Source organism: Balaenoptera ricei, chromosome 6, assembly GCF_028023285.1.
Source record: "Balaenoptera ricei isolate mBalRic1 chromosome 6, mBalRic1.hap2, whole genome shotgun sequence".
NCBI lineage: Eukaryota > Metazoa > Chordata > Mammalia > Artiodactyla > Balaenopteridae > Balaenoptera > Balaenoptera ricei.
The window spans coordinates 96,480,134-96,497,824 of record NC_082644.1 but is presented as its reverse complement, the minus strand read 5'-3'; the positions used below and the strand labels follow the sequence as shown (position 1 = coordinate 96,497,824).

The window sequence follows — 17,691 nt, the reverse complement described above, 5'->3', positions numbered from 1 at the left end:
TACACTTAACTTTCAATTGTCATTTTTCGTCCTTGATACCTACTCCATCAAGCTGCACTGATACCTCTGAAATTTTATTTGACAGTTTTGTGCTTTATTCCTTCTCTTGATTGATCCTTGTCCTGAATGTGTTGGCATGTCCACAAGGAAGCTATAAGACATATTTCTGAACATATTTTTATCTGAGTGTTCCTGTGATACTTCATACCACGTTGCTTCTTTTTCTCATATCTATTGTCCTCTGTGACATCTGCTTTTGCAGTTTTATCTGGGATTTCCTTTCCTCTCCTTAAAAATCAGCTACTCAGGCCAGGGACTCTCTGGCCAAATACATTCTTTCCAATCTGTGTGAAGCTCCTCCAGGCCTGTAGGATTCCTCCTTCAACTGACTAGAAAGGTGTTTTTTTTTTTTTTTTTTTCCTGAAACTTGAAAAACAAACTGCTGTCTGATTTCCTTGGCTCTCCCAGGTTGAGGTCATATGTGAAGATTTCATATTACTTGTGACCTTGACCTTACCCTGAAAACATCTACTATATGCCTTTCAGTTAGGGAACCATTTATATACCATTCTGCTTGGGGATGAAGGGGGAAAGCTGTCTCATAGGGCTGAAAATTAAGAGGAAACAAATCAAGATAAACTTAAGAAAAATTATATTCACAACACTGTATTGTATATTTAGACTTTATTAAGAAGGTAGGTCTCAAGTTAAATGTCTTACCACAATACAAAATAAATAATTAGCAGCTTAAAATATAAAAGGAATTCAAGCAACATAGTATGGTGGTTAAGAGCACCAGGTCTTATATTAGAGAGAATTGAATTTGAGTATGTGATTTGCCTTTTACTAGCCAAGTGACCTTAGACAAAGTACTTTGCCTTTCTGAGCCTCAATTACATCCTCTTTTAAATAGATACAATGATAGCGACAATATAATAGAGTTGTCATGAAAAATATTCTAAATAGTACATGACAAGTGCTTTGTGCGTGGCAGAGATAATATCTGAAATATGGTATGTTCAATAAATGTTACCTGCAATTAAAAAAAGAAAAGAAAAATTATATTATAAATGCAGTGTCTACCTCTATACACAACAAAAGCAACTTTTCTCCTTTTGACCTTTTCCATCCTGCATATATATTGATACCATATTTATATGATTTTATTTAAACATAAATAACATCTTTTTCTCATATTTCCACAAAGATTTCATTATATTTTAAAATGCATGCATCACAAGTTCATTGAGCATATGTGCCATAATTCAATTAAACATTCCCCTATATGTTGAATGTTCATATGTTAAAACCTAATCCCCAGTGTGATGGTATTTGGAGGTGGCGACTTTGAGGCAGTTAGGGCATGAGGGTGGAGCCCTCATGAAAGGCCTGTGTATCCTTATAAAAAAGGCCCCAAAGAGTTCCTTCACCCCTTTCTGCCAAGTGAAGAAACATAGCCATCTATGAGCCAGGAAGTGGGCGCTCACCAGACACCGAACCTGCCGGTGCCTTGATGTTGAACTCCCCAGGCGCCACGACTGCTAGAAATAAATTTCTGTTGTTTATAAGCTGTGGTAATTTGTTACAGCAGTCCAAATGGACTAAGATGAGGTCAGTTTGGAAAGGTGCATCAAGAACTGTAAAAATGATTTCTGCCTTTATTGGGAATTAGTTTTCTAGGAGTCTAATTTAATTTTTATAATATTAAATATTTGAAGAACTCAAGTGTCCGGCAGAAATCAAATTATTAATGAGTTGTGGTACAGACGTATGATAGACTATGATAGTCATATGTCATGCTTAGGAAGAACATTTTAACAACATGGTAAATGGGGGAAGGGAAAAAGTAACATCACATCCTAGGTGCAATATGATCTCCATTATGAAGGAAAAGGTGCAAAGAAAAAGTTCTGGAAAGCAATGTGCCTAAATTGTAATAATAGGTTGCTGCTGAGTGGTGAGCTTGACTTATATTTGTCCTGCCTTTTAACATTTTCTAAATTATTCAGAATGCCGGTCTACTACATCAACAATCATAAATTAAAAAAAAAAGAGAGAGAGAGAAAAGGCAAGACTCTTTGGTGTCAAAGTCCCAATGTGCTCATATGGAATTTGAGTCCAGTAACTTCTAGATGCAGCCTGAACTCAACATTGTCTCCTCCTTCATCCGCCTTTGTTCCATTGTATTAACCGTATGCATATTCAGCTTCCCCACTTGACATCAGTCTTTTTAGGAACATGGGGGATCTCTTCCTCATTTGTAGATTCCATCTCCTACTCCATCCAGTGTCTAATACAAAAATAGTGATTACTCTTCATTCATTTATTCATTTAGTCAGTCATTTCAGAAACATTTAGTTAGTGCATGGTGTCCCAGGCACTGTGCTACACTCTGGGGAAACAAACATAAACAAGGTAGGATTTTTCTCTTCAAGTTGCTTAAGTAAAATCTAAAGGTGTTACTAGGAGGTTATAGTTTCAGGAAAGAGAGAGTGACAAAGGGGACTTTTCTGGCCATACCAGTCAAGTTACTAGAATGCCAGCTTCCATTCCCTAAGGCCTGCTGCTCTCTGGTATTAGAAGGCCTCCCAAACTCAGCCTTGATGCCCGCATTCAGGCCAGACTCACCCTTCCTGGCATTGAGGCCTGGGCACCCCTGCAGGGCACCCCTGCATCCTCTGATACTGCCTTCCCTTCCCATCGCCACCGCCTAGCCCACACTCCAGGGCTTTGCCTCTCTAACAAGCCAAGACTGCCATTGCCCCACCAGATGCTCTTTCTCACCCTTCAGTCTCTCTTTGTTCTTTTCTTTTTCTCACACAAGCCGGGGAAAGCCTGAGATCCTAGAAATAGGTGGAGGTGCTCTCCCCTGCCTCTGGGGTTAGAGCCATCATCCTTAATTCTGATACCTCTACAGAAGGGCAGAATTTCCTCACAAAGTTCGATCCCACCAGCCAGCGTGGGATTCCCCTTCATTTCTTCCATCTCTCCTCTGCTGGAGGTTTTTCCCTCTGCCTGTCTCTTCTCCCCTCAAAACAGGCCCACTGTAGGGGTGCCCATTTCTATTTCTCCCTGTTACCATTTCACAGAAGCCCACCACTCCCAGGAAAGTCACCTCCAGTGTAGGTGGTGGAAATGAGGAGCCTCAAGGGTAGAAGAAAACTGGGGCAGAATCAGTCCCTTAAAGAGAAAGGTCCTCATAGTAAGTTCTTTCAATTAGCTTATTTCCATCTGCCTATTCTCTTCGATTTGATAGATAAATCCTCACAAACGTTGCTCTTCCATAAACTTAGACTTTCAGTTACACCAACAGGAAAATTAAAAAATATTGCTTCATCTGTTCCAATTTTAGTTCTTTCCCTTTCCCCTTCCTTTTTCTATTTCATAGACTCATATGACTTCTGGATGGAAAAGAGCTCCAAGGTCATCCAATAAAATGCCTCATTAGATCATTAAAATTTCTCTGCAACATCTCATCCAGTGGCCCTTCAGCCTCTGCTTGCACACCCCCCAGGAATGGGGATCTCATCCCTTTACTGGGCAGCCCATGCCCTCTTTATACAGCTCTGGAAGAGAAATTGTTTTAATTCCCAGTGAGTAAAAACTATTTCCCTGATACTTTCTTCCCTTGGCCCTAATTCAAGCTCTTGACACGAGACCAAACAAATCTAATTCCTCATCCATGTGGAAAGGCTTCCAGTGCTTTCACCCTTCTGATTTATGCTAGACTCCTTTCTATTTTGAACTCTCTCATTAGAAAAAAATGCACAAATCTAATTTTCCTAACAACGTCTAGGAGATAAGAGAAATAATCTATAATGAAGTAAATTTATTCATTCATTCTTTTCATACAACAAACATCCACCAACTTCTCATTGTTCCAAATCTAGTGCAAAGATCTGGGAACATATAGATGAATGAGGTTCACTCCTTGCCCTCAAGAAGTTCACAGTCTAGTGCAATGGTTAAGAGTAGGGATTTCAGTGTCAGATAGTTTGGTTCAAATTCCTGGTCTATCTCTTGCTATATGTGTGACCTTGGACAAGTCACACTAGGTCTTAACTTTGTCACATGTGAAATACAATATTGATAGTACCTTCTTCATAGGGTTGTTGTGAGAATTATATGAGATGACACACGTAAAGCTCATTAAAGGGTCAATGAATGTTGGCTGTCACTATTAGGAGGAGTCGTGTGGGAAAGAGATGAGGTCAGTTTCAATATAGTAGGTAGATTAGGCAAAACCAGAATGTGATGCAGTGGCACAGAGGGGCACCTAACCAAGACTCTGTGAAGGCCTAAGAGAGCAGGTGATTTTTATCTGAGTCTGGAGAGATGGAGGAAGGTGCGTGAAGTTGGAGAGAGATTCCAGGCAGAGAGATCAGGTCATGCAAATGCAGGAATCTGTGAGATCCCAAGAGGTATTCAGGGAACTATGAACAATACAGAATGGCTGGAGTACATCTGTATTGTGGCAAAGGATGAGACCAGGAAATTTCCAGGGATCATAAAATGGAAAACCTTGTAAGCCAGGCTAAGGAGAATGAACTTTGTCCTATAGGTCATGAAGAGCCAATGAAGGATTTCACGTGAAAAGATTGCATCTGTATGTTAGTATCACTCTGGAAGAGGGTGAACTGGAGAGAGGCAAGCCTGGAGGAATAATAAATTCCTCAGTAGGTGGGTTAAGCTCATGCTTAGGGTGCCAATAATGCATGGGTGAATGAGCCTGTGTCTGCTACATGATTTATCCAGAATTTTGCAAGCAGTGAAATACAGAGACAAGTTCTTTTAATATCAGCATATGCATAAGCTCTGGTTTTACTGTTTGGTGTTGTTTTGTTTTTGATTTACAGATAGCAGCAAAAGGATTATGGTGCATAGAGCCCTTAAAAATTGCATTAGAATAAGTGAGGAATAATAAAGGCTGGAATTAAGGCAACAGCATGAGAGACAAGAAGGGCAAGTCTCAAGGAAACAACAGTCAGAGTGGAATTCTCTTCCCAAAAATGGCAGAGCAGGGACTATGGTTTTTTCAGCCTAAAGTCTCTCCCTGATAGTGGCAGAGCATGGCAATATAGTTGCTTCCAACAAATTAACTTCCAATGACATGAATATATTCTAAATGCAACTTTATCATTTTCCCAAAAATAGTTGTTCAAGATATTCCCTAAATCCTTATTTACTCATTTTTATTCATTTACTTATCAAATATTACTAAGATTAACCATGAATTGAGAAGTGTGAAAGTTCTTGAATATGCAGAAGTAAACAAGAAAGATGTTATTGCCTGATCTTAAGAAGTTTACAGCCCAGCAATGTGGATAGATATTGAATAAAAAACCAAAATTCATCACTTAAGCACATTTACGATAGAAACTACTTTCTTTCACAGCCAGCTCTTCAAAAAAGTGGTAACGTGGTATCTAGACATGCTCACCTACCATCCACTCTTCAACCCATTCTATCCAGCTAGCTCCTTTAGAATTGCCTTTGATAAGGTGATCAATAACCACCTTGTTGCAAATCCAATGGACAGTCTTCAGCCAGCACCGTATTTGAAATCTCCGCAGCACTCAACACTCCTTCCTCCCTGAAACTTTCTCCTTCCTTAGCCTCTGGAACATTACAATCTCCTCTTTTACCCCTTTGCTTCTGCTTCTGTCTCCTTTGATGACTCCTCTTCATGTTGGAGTTCTTTGGGACTTTTCTCATCTTCTCCATCTTTCCCTAGGTGAACTCATCCATTCCCATAGCTTCATGTACTCTCTCCATATTTCAAGATTCCTAGACTTACATTTCCAGCTCCAATCTGTTGTGAACTGTAGATTCATATAACCGAACTGATTACTTGATACCTTCACTCTGATGCCTCATGAGCATCTCAACCATGACATGTACAAAACTTTATTCTTGGACTGCTGACTCTTCCAATTCCAAATATGTTCCTTTCCTGGTGTCATTGCTCTCACTGAGTGGCATAATCAACTACCCAAATGCAAGACAGAAATGTAGGTGTCAACCCTGACATCTCCTAATGCTCCTCTTCATTTTTCCTTGCCCCATCCAAGTCTAGGCCACCATTGTCTCTCACCTGAACTACTGGGATAGCTTCCTAATTTATCTCTTCAGAGTTACTACTGTTCCCTTCCCAACAATTTTCTACACAGCAACCAGATATTTAAAACACACACATATCCTTCTAATCAGGCCACTTCCTATTTAAAACACATCAGTGATTTTTCTTGCCCTGAGGATGTAATACAAATTCGACATGACCCAGGCTTAGCATGATCTGAGACCTGACTAATCATCTCTGGTCTCTTCTGGGGACACTCTCATCTCCATGTTCCAATCATAGAAATCTTTTGGGTCCTCAAACCTTCTATGCTCCTCCTTTGCTCTTGTCTATGCTCTTTGTACTTCTTGGACTACTCCCTTCTCTTTGCCAGTTCATGTCTATTATCCCTCTCCAAAATAGCATCTAGTTCATCATGTATTTATTGTCTCTTCCCTCCCATTAACATGTAAGGTCCACACAGCAGGGACTTAGACTGTTTACTTACTGTTATGTACTCAGCACTTAGGAGAGTCACTGGCACATAGTATTTAGTCAATGAATATTTATTTAATGATTAATTAGCTCCTCATCAGAGTGCTGATTCGGTTAGTTTCCTTTATTGCATCGTAGGCTCTTGTTGTGTCTACCTTCTTCTCAGCAGCATAGATCACGGCCGTAACTCTACATTTACTTAGGATGATAATCGTGGTTATGACTGAGCAGGATGTTGAAGGATGAATGAGGTGTCAAGTCACTTGACCACTTCTAGCTCTTAATTATCTACTAAGAAGAGAAAATAGGAGGATCGGGTAGGATGAATCTTCTTTTAGGTTTGCTTGAGCTGTAGAATTCTAAATCTAGGCAATTCAGGATTCGAGAAGCAATGGGTACTTCGTCACTGAGAGGTGCCAAAGGACAGGAATGAGCACTAGGGTAGGAAAAGGGGATTCCAAATTCAGTTTTAAAGGTTAGCGTTAGCTGTGTGATATTTGCCTTTCGGTGTCACGGTAGCTCCTTCTGTAAAATTAAAGAAAATAACACCTTGCCGAGTGTATTAGTCAGGGTTCTCCAGAAAAACAGAACCAATCGGATACATATATCCTATTTATTTATACTACAGTTATTATAAGGTATTGATTCCTTGTGACCATGGAGGCAAAGACTCTCACAATCTGTTGTCTGCAAGCTAGAGACCCAGGAGAGGTGGTGATGCAGTTCAGAAGCTGAGAGCTGGAGAAACAATGGTGAGGTTCCAGTCTGAATCTGAAGGCCTGAGAGGCAGAAGGGCTGAAGGCAGGAGAAGACCTTTGACTCAGCTCATGCAACCAGGCAGAGAAAGAATTCAACCTTCCTCCACCTCTTTGTTCTATCGAGCCCCTCAGTGGATTGGATGATGCCCGCCTACATTGGAGGGGTCATCTACTTTACTCAGGCCACCAATTCAAATGCTCATCTCTTCCAGAAACGCTCTCACAGATGCACTTGGAAATCATTTTTAGCCAGCTATCTCAGCAGCCGTTGGTCCAGTCAAGTTGACACACAAAATTAATCATCCCATCAAGGTTGGAAAGAGAATCCTGGAATGTATCTACTTTGTAGACGCATTTCCATCTTCCATCAATCCATCCATCCATCCGTCCGTCCGTCCGTCCGTCCATCCATCCGTCCGTCCGTCCATCCATCCATCCATCCATCCATCCATCCATCCATCTCACCTGATACTTTTGCAACTAACAGTCACTGTGTGCAGCACTGTGCCAGGCATTGTGCTTGACATTAGAGGGTCACAGATACAAACAATAAAGTACCTGACCTTGAGGAGGTTACAGTTTACAGACGGATTCATAGAAGCAGGTAGTTTAGAATACAGTGGTCTAAGGACGAGATAGACATATGGGCACCACTCTGAGACTAGTGCAGTCAAGGAGGGTTTCTGAAGGAAATAAGAACTTTGCTGAGTCTTTAAAAAAAATGGGAGGGGGGCTGTTACCTGGGCAAGAAGATTGAGAAAGACATTATAGACCTGTGAGAGAAAGAGCGAGAGAGAGGTGGAGGGAGGGGTGCGGGAAAGGGGGCAGGGTTCAGCGAAGCAATGTGAACAGGAGGATGTGTGCAGGAGCTGCAAACAGCCCACTGTGGCTGGACCATAACGTGTGACATGGGGAATGTGGAGACTAAAGCTGGAGAAGTGAGCTGAGGCCAGGTCATGGCAAGTCTTGGGTGGCTTGGGCTTCATCCTCTAGATAACTGTGGGGGGGGGCATTGAAGGTTTCTAAGCAAGAAAGGGAGGGTGATGTGGTCAGATTTATGTTTTGGAAGTGCCACTCTGGTAGCTGCGTGGTATTTGGAATGCGTATGATCAAGACGAGGGGTAAAATGAGGACCTTCCTCTTGACTCTACATACACTTAAGCATCATTTCATGGTGTGCATCTGTCCATATATACAGAGTCATATAATCTGAGATTTAAGAAGGGGCCTTAGCATCTGTCCAACCCTGATTCAAATCGAAAATCCCCCTGCCCCGTGGCTCCTGTACACATGCAAACAAACTGGCCTATTATTGTGCTGCAAGCAGACAGCTCCCCGGCACGCAGACATTGGCAATTGCCCGTGGTTTCATTTCCCCAGGTACCCGGCGTAACACAGCCACTGCCTGACAGATCTAATCACAGGCAGGGTCTCTTTTGCAGTCACCCCAGAGTGAAAGCTCAGCGTGTTCCTGAGGAAAAGACTGAAACATACAAATCAATTGCCCTTTTCTTCTCTTCTTTTTTGACCCCATTTTAAATGCAAGTATGAGGTTTGATAACAGTACCAGGAGATGAGGTGGATTTCCCATGGCCAGGGGCTCATCAAAAGGAAAAAGTCTGCACAGAGATAGAAAGCCTCAGCCTTGCACCAGCCTTGAAGACTGCCACAGCCGTTCCTGAGAAGAGCCGGGAACCCAATCAAACTCTCAAATGTCAGTGTCAGAATGGGGAAAAACATCCAGCACCTGAGTCTCACCGCCTTTGGCTGGGGCCTCAGCATCGCTACACTGCTACTTGCTGTTCCCTGCCCACCCATGCTCCTGATTACCAGCCTCTGGGCCTCCATTTATACTTTTCCCCACCTGGGACACCTTACACCAATGCCATACATTGAATTTCAGTGTATCCTTCCAGCCCAGCCCAAATGTCTTTTTACCCACGAAGTTTTCCTTGGATGATCTCTTCTAAAATTTCCATATCACTCCAGATGTATCTTTAACATGATACTATGTTTGCCTTGCATCGTGATTATTTATACCCATGTCTCCTCTCTTCTATGCTGAGAGCTCCTTGAGGGCAGGGTCAGCCTTGATATAGCCTGTAGCATGGCCTAGGGCTTGGCATATGGAAGGCACTGGATTAAAGTTTGTTAATTAAATAGGTGAAGTGGAACTGGAACTCACAGATACAAGTGACCTAATTTGGGGCCTTTAGGGATACAATTTAATCATGAAAAGAACTTGAGGAAGACCTACTTGTTCCAGAAAGAGGCTAGTTAGAGACTATATTGGGGGCTTCCTGTTTTCTTGCCAGGAAGCAAAATGTTATTCCAAGAGGGGTGGTCCCAAAGCTAGTCATCCCTGCATGCTAGGTCAAACAGCGTCTCGCAGAGGCCGGGACAAGCTTGTATTTTCAAGACAGATATACCTGTTTGGAATCTTGAGTCCTATGTTAACAGCCACATAACTGTGGGAAATTTACCTCTCTCCATCTATAAAGCAGGAAGAATTGTTCTACCTCAGGGGAAAGGTCACAAGCAACAGATGTGCAAAGTGCCTTGCACAATGGCCACCTTTTAACAAATGTTAATTTCCTTCCATTTCACTTTTCTTCTTCCTCCTGTGCTATGCTTAGAACCCAATTCCTATTTCATATGCAGATGTTTACTAAAGAAAACGTGCCATACTTCCATTTTCTGAATACCCCATTACCTGGAAATAGGTCTGGATTGCCACATTAATATCTGGTGAACCCATCTTCTGGCCTCAAATAAATATAAAGCAGGTATTCTTTGCCATTTCAGTTCCTTGCCAATAGAAATTTGGAACTGGAGCCTTGAAACAGAGTCAATTGACTAGGAGTAGCTTAGACATCAAGTTATAGAGAACCAGGTTAGAAAGAGTTTCCATGGTTGACCAAAGCCACTTCTAACCTGAAATGTTAAAGCGTCTTCATACCTTTAATATATTTTCCACTCATATTCAGGTTCTGAGCTCTGGTTCTCATGATTTCTCACCTGGACAACTGACCACATCAGTTGAATCCATGTCTCAATTTTTACCCCGCCTCTCTCCATCAGCTTCCCTGCAGCAAGAATGAGTGACTGCTCTAGAATCAAATCTTGTGAGGCCTCTCTCTGGTCTGTACTCCTTCAGTGATTCCCATCTGCCTATGGCATTCTTTTCAAACTCTTCCAGAGAAATACTCCCAAGGATTGAAGCAGGTAAATACAACCATGTGGTACAAGATCAGAGACGGAAGGGATGGAAGGGAAGGGAACCATCTGAATTGTCCACTTGTCAATATCTTTCACTATCTCAGGGTGTATTAAGATTCTCCAGAGAAATAGAATATATATATTCTCTCTATATATGTGTGCGTATATATATATAGAGAGAGAGAGAGAATATATATATTCTACATATGTGTGTGTGTGTGTGTGTGTGTGTATATATATATATCTCTCTCTCTATATATAGATATAGAGAGAGAGAGATATATATATATATATATGGGGGTGGGGAGAGAGAGAGAGAAAGATATTGATTGATTATAAGAAAATGCCTAATGAGATTACTGAGGCTGAGAAACCCCACAATCTGCAGTCTGTAACCTGGAGGCCCAGGAAAGCCAGTGATATAGTTCCAGTCCGAGACCCTAGGCCTGAGAACCAGGGGAGCCAAAGGTATAATTCCTAGTCCAAGTGCAGGAAAAGACTGATGTCCCAGCTCAAACAGGCAGAGAGCCAGTTCTTCCTTCCTCCACCCTTCTGTGCTATTCAGACCCTCCACAACTTGGATGAGGTTCACTCACATTGGGGAGGGCAACTTGCTTTACTCAGTCTGCCAATTCAGATGCTAATCTCATCCAGAAACACCCTCACAGACACACCCATAAATAATGTTTAGCCAGATATCTGGGCACCCATGTCCTGGTCAAGTTGACACATAAAATTAACCATCATACAGGGAAATGGTGCTGTATTATATTTTCTTTTTCTTTTTTCCTTTTCATTCTTTTTTGTTGTTGTTTTTGGGGGTGAGATGTCTGGGGGTATAGGGCAAAATATATAGTGGCAGAATTTATTGGAGTACTTCAAAAGTCATGGTTTATGACATTGTCCTGGCATGTTACTAAATAGGGCCAAGTTTCAGTCTCAAGTCATAGGACCCATTTCCATTACTGATTTGGATGATAAAGTATACGGTCTCTCCAGAGAAGCATGACGGGGAGTGTTCTTCATTTTCCTATTACTCTTGTAACTTTCATCACATGTAAGTGGAATAATATTCTCAAAAACAAAATTCCCAAATTAATCCTCATCGTTCAATTGCCAAACGTCAATAAATCTTCAGTTTTGTTTTTCATTTGTGCATAGAATGTTTGAACATGTTTGTACATCCAGAGAACCAAAATTTGTGGACCACTATCTAATCATGGAGGAAAACAATGAAATCCTTCACTTTATACAGGTTCCCACTCTCTGTTATATTTCTCCCCTTCTATGACAAAAAGACCCATTTAGTCCTTCATTAGAAAATCACGCCTCAATTATTTCTTGGGTTAAACAAATATACATTTTGCAGAGTAGAGTAGGTTTTCAAAGCTACATCTCATTTCATTTTGGCTTTATCTTGAGATGAATATTCACACCACTTTCTTTATTAAATAAGATTTGTCAGTTTTCTACTCCATCGAACATACTGTGAAATTCACGAGATGTATTTTTTGGGTGATGCATTCTCAGAGAATAATACAAACGTGACTAATGTATTCGAGGGTGCATGGTGGTTTTGATCTGAGCACACAACTCATATGTGTATGTGTGTATGTATATATTTTATATGTATACAAACTTATTTTTAAATTTATATATTATTTTGAAAATGTTTATATCATGTCACTCTTTGCAAACAAATATTTTAATCCAAATATTTTCAATCTAAAAATAATATAGGAAAAGCAAATAAAAGGACCACAAAACCAGCATCAGTGTCTTATATAGTTAGACATTAAAGAATCAAATTAATTTCAGTTTTTCAACCACTTGTTCAAGAATATATTTCTGAGCACCTTAAAAAACAGTGTGTGATAGTATCATTCAATAGTGACACTTTTTCAGCATGGTTGCCTCTTTTTGACCTTAACTTGATTTGGCCGTATCTTTCCCCCTGTTACTTGTGTTTCACCTTTCAAAATGATTTTTTTTTTTTTTTTGGTCAGTTGATTTTCTTTTTTTTTAAATTAATTAATTAATTTCTTCGCTTATTTATTTATTTTTGGCTGCTTTGGTCTTCATTGCTGTGTGGGCATTCTCTAGTTGCAGCGAGTGGGGGCTACTTTTCATTGTGGTGCACAGGCTTCTCATTGCGGTGGCATCTCTTGTTGTGGAGCATGGGCTCTAGGCACGCGGACTCAGTAGTTGTGGCTCGCAGCCTCGGTAGTTGTGACGCACGGGCTTAGTTGCTCTGCAGCATGTGGGATCTTCCCGGATCAGGGCTCGAACCCGTGTCGCCTGCATTGGCAGGCGGATTCTTAACCACTGCGCCACCAGAGAAGTCCCCCAAGATGATTTTTGATATTGAACTCAAAAGAAATGTTAAGCATATTTTGTTTGCTTGATTTTTTTTCATCATATTGGTCCCATCTAAAATATGCTTCGTGGTTCAAAAAGTTCAGATAATTATCCTACAAAAGTTGCAGTAATAAAAAAAAATTAATGCCAAATACATATGTAGTTATGCTTTTATGGCTGAAAGTTTTCTTAACACAAGATACATCAAAGTTTAAGCCCTTGAAGTGAGAAAATCATGCAACAGCAAGGTACATATTTTAAGAAGCATTTAAGCACAGACTTTTAAAGCTATCTTCTGAAATAAACTATCTGTTCATTAAGTGTCATTGATTAGTGCTACCATTTTCCTCCTATGAAGTATGTAGTGAGGCAGGGCCATGGCTTTCTTGGTCAGTGATTTCAGGTTATTTCTAGATTTTGCTCATTTTGCAGAGTTTTTACCACTTTCAAGTTAATGCTTAAAACTTCCAGTTTTTAATGGCTGATAAATATTCTCAAACTCAAGATCATTCACTTTAAAATAAATGAAAATAATAAGCCCCAAATCACATACACATACACACAGAGAACAATTTTCTGTACTTTGGCATTATCAGGGAATTCATTAGTAAGAAATAGAATTAAGCATATTTTGTTTTGTAAACCCTGTGTAATAAACAAAACATTGGATCGAATGCAGCTTGTAGGATCAAGTAGCTGACTGTTGTTGCTTTTGTGTGGTGTGTCAACAAAATAATTTTAGAGTACAAACTTGAGATATTTTTCTATACATTTATACTTACAAAATAATGGATGATGGCTTGTCATGTCCCCTGACCAATCATCACATACCCTTGGCAATATCTGCACCCCTATTTGAGAAATAAGGACTTAGTATAGTATACAAAGTCCCTGCTCCTCCTTTCATACTTCATTGTTCATTCTCTGCTTTCTGGCTCCAGATTTGAGATTTTTATCATTGTAGTAGAGGCCATAGAGGGAACAGGCTAAGAACATGGTCTGCAGAACCAGACCGTCTGGGTGAAAATCTGAGGCATGCCATTCTCATGGCCTTAGCCAAACTCCTTAACATCCCTGAGTCTTGGTTTCTTTAGCTATAAAGCGAGGATGATAATTATACACTACCTCATAGGGTTACTGTGAGGATAAAATGAGTTAGTACATACTAAGTGCTCGAAACAGTGCCTTCTTAAAAACACTATGTGAGGGTCAGCTATTAATTCCTCTAGTGATCTAAATGACATTTCTCCTCCAAACCATTGTCCTTGGCTGTGACTCTTCTGGGATTCTCGTGCTGTGCTAGACCCCAGAGAAAGCCTTCTCACACCCTGCCTACCAGAACAGCTGGATCAGTATCCCCTGTGTTTTCCCCATCTCTCTGAAATGTAATTGTCAGTTGATTCATTTGTCTCCCTAGCAGATTAAGGGCAATGCAATATGGAACCCTCACCTCTCCAGGGTGTATGTATTCCAGACACCTGAATATTCTACGAATTCATGAAATGATAGTTGAGTTAATGCATCTTAGAAACAGCAAAGGAAGCCATAGAAGAAAATGGGATTCCTTTTAGATAACACTGGATGAAAGATGGGTTTTCAAGGTTACCATTTTGGGGGTAGACAATGGGGCAAACCGATAGGTCCTTTGGAAGATTCGTTTTCTCTTCCTTGAGTTATAGGCCTTGGCCACACGAAACTCACCCATATCCATCCAGTGTCTCTCGGAGGATGGTTCACACTTGCCTCTTTCTATGACCCTAGTTGTCTTTCCTGGGGTTGGGTGACACATTGCACCTCCTCGGGACAGTGCCATGTTCCCTGAGGTCTGATTGCACTTACTAATGGAGGGGTTGTGGGCTTCTTGTTCCTTTGGGCTAAGGAGGTGCTCTCGGTATTTTGGACCTCCAAGTAGAAAGGAAGGGGCCTCTGAGAGCCAAATAAATTAGATTGTAGCCCACCTGGGATTATAAGCAGCATGTAGCTGTGTAAGGCCCCTCCCAAGAAGCTTGACTAGGAAGGGGTTGGATTTGAGGCACTGCTGGGCGAGACTGACCTCTGCTCTAACTAAATATGTGGCACAGTAGCAAGTACCCTGTCCCCTAAGGCGCTGCCCCTGTCGAGCCCTAGGACTCACATGAGCAGGTATTTCTGAGCAGCCCATCCTCAGCTGAAGGGCCTGGGAAGAGGGAGCTCGGAGCTTCCGCTGAGAGGAGATGGGACCACATGTTGGTGCCTCCAGGATCTGGAGGTCTGCTCTGAGCTTCTCACACACAAAGGAGGCTTGAAGGGCGATTCCATGCCTGATAGTTCCTCTTTCCACTTCTTTAAAGTCGAGAGGTCTCAACTATTGTACCCAAGTCTAACTTACTTCTTGAAAAGGCAGCCAATGATCAGTCAGGGGATTAGATTAAAGCCTACGTGTTTGCGGCCAAGTTTTATGCTGATTTCATCAGGGACTTGGTGTCTACAGGTTTCTCTTTCTACCTGTGGGAACCTGGGCGAAGGCAGAAATGCTGGTAGGGGTGTGATTGGTAGGATAGTGTCGTTTTGTCCACTAGGCTCACTTTCTAGTCTAACCATCACCCTGAACCCCTTTTCTTTCATGTAACCTGCCCTCAATCTCTGCATTTGCAAGGGAAGATGGGCGGGGGGATCTGCTGTGAGAGGAGAGTGCTTGCAGAGTGGGGACCTGCTGGTGGGCATCACATTAGCCCAAGCCCACCCTCAGAGTACGCTGTGAAGAGCTCCCCTGTTCTCCCTCCCAGGAAGGTCTCTGCTCTCCTGAGACTGGGGGATATTTGGGAGCATTTCCTTGGCTCCCTCTTTGGAAGGGGTGACCAACACTGGATTTCCTTCTCCTCTCCAAGTAGATGGGAGAGAGGATGGCTGTCTCAGGAATGAGCTAGCAGCTTTTGCAAGTTTTATGAGATTACATGAAAGCTCTTGCTCTGAGTAGCAGAAGCCTTGAGTTACCATGCTACTTTGCTTTCAGCATTCTCTATATCAGGTGTCCTGGGAGCCAGATGTCGGAGCTGAATAGACGGAAAGGTTCCACAAAACAACTGACTACTGTCCCTGGGTAACACAACCCCTATCACTGTAAAGAAGACCTCTTGAAAGTTACACTTGATGTTTTAACAGGTCAGGCTTGATTGTCTACCTGCTCTAATCCAGATGTTTCAGACTCAGCGAGTCCATTCACAAAAAATCAGGGCCTCGCTCAAAGCTAACACATAATAAGAAATCAGAAAATACTGGAGAACAGAGCTGAATTTGGGCATTTGAATACAAAAACAAACAAGAATGACTTAAGAGTCTTTGCAATATTCCAAGAGGTATCTGCACACACATCTGTTTCAGGCCTAGGTTGGAGTATGCACTGATTGAACTTTTGTACTTTTAATCTGCCTTGGAACTGGACTGAGTCAGGGGACCCTGATTTATGTCCCAACACTGCTGTGTAACTCTAAATAATTCACTTACCCACTCTGAGCCACACAGAGTTATTATGAGACTCAAATGGGATCATGTATGTGAAATCCCTTTGTAAATGGTAAACAACTATACAAGCAAAACACGAGGACTGTTATTATTAAAGTAATTAATGTGCGGCATATGCATGAAGAAATTTTCATTAGAAACTAGAGCTAGAAAAACATGAGTCTAGAGAGAGGAAATATTTCATATTTGGACATCACGTGCATATAGATTATAATCCTGAATTATTATGACCCTCAATTTACAAATGAGACACAGGCAAGGTATAAGGATAGGAAGTGACAGAGCCTGAATCTAATTTTAGACATGAAGTATTCTAGTTGCCTCTAGAATAATTAAATGGAGAAGTCCAGGAGGCAGTTATTTCTGCAGTCTAGAGAGAGGAAGTATTTCATATTTGGACATCACACGCATATAGATTATATATGCATAGAAACAGTGGCAGTGGATGAGATATCCAGGGATCTGTGTGCAGAGTGAGAAGAGACGATAGCCCAGAAGAGATGCCTGAGAAACACTAACATTTAATGATGAGTGGGGGAACAGAGTCCATAGGAGACATAGAAGAAGCATCCAAGAGGTACCAGGATGAGTGATGGCTTACAGAAACCATGGGAGGGAGCTTCTCAAAAAGGGAGTGATCAACAGGGTCAAATGCTTTCAAGAGGCCAAGTGAGATAAGAACTGCAGGATGCCCTTGGCAGTTGCAGCAGGAAGATCATCAGTGACTTTGACCAGCAGTGTCAGGGTAGTGGGAGGGGTGGGGAAGACAAACATCAGTGGGATGGATGGAAAGGGAGTGGGTTCAAGAAGAAGGAACAGTGAATTCAGCCAAGAAGTGTGGCTGTGAAAGGGGAGGAGGAGACAGTACAACTCTGGATGGAGGTTGAATGAATATTTAATTTTGTAAAGATGGGGGATATATGAACTTATTTAAGGTCTGAAGGAGCTGGAAGAGAAGGAGGGATGTGAAGATGTCTGGGAGAGGGCATAATGGTGGAATAAGGCCCTGAAGGGCAGAAGGGAGGAACTGTAGGTCCCGGTGGAATATCTCAATTTAACAGAAAGGAAGGAACAAATGGTGGACACGTAGGCTGGTAAGTCTGCTGGGCTGCTGTGGGCACTAGGGAGTTTTTGCTTTTTTCTTTCTGTATAAATGAGAAGCAAGGACATCCCTTAAGAGTAACGGAGGTGATGGCTCAGATGAATAGAGATGATTTGGTTTTGTTTTTTGATTGTTTATTTTTTAAGCTTCAATATGTTTTATTTATTTTCTATTGAAGTATAGTTGATTTACAATGCTGT

The 17,691-nt window shown here is 41.4% G+C and overlaps 1 long non-coding RNA gene across 2 annotated transcripts in view; it reads right to left on the bottom strand.

Annotated features, from left to right (window-relative positions):
- Positions 1 to 1,085: 1,085 nt before the first annotated feature.
- LOC132367919 (uncharacterized) overlaps positions 1,086 to 17,691 on the bottom strand; it is a 301,773-nt gene continuing 285,167 nt past the window's right edge. For both annotated transcript variants that reach the window (XR_009503878.1, XR_009503877.1), the window contains exon 5: positions 1,086 to 2,290. This is a non-coding gene — a long non-coding RNA (uncharacterized LOC132367919). The remainder of the gene's footprint in view (positions 2,291 to 17,691) is intronic.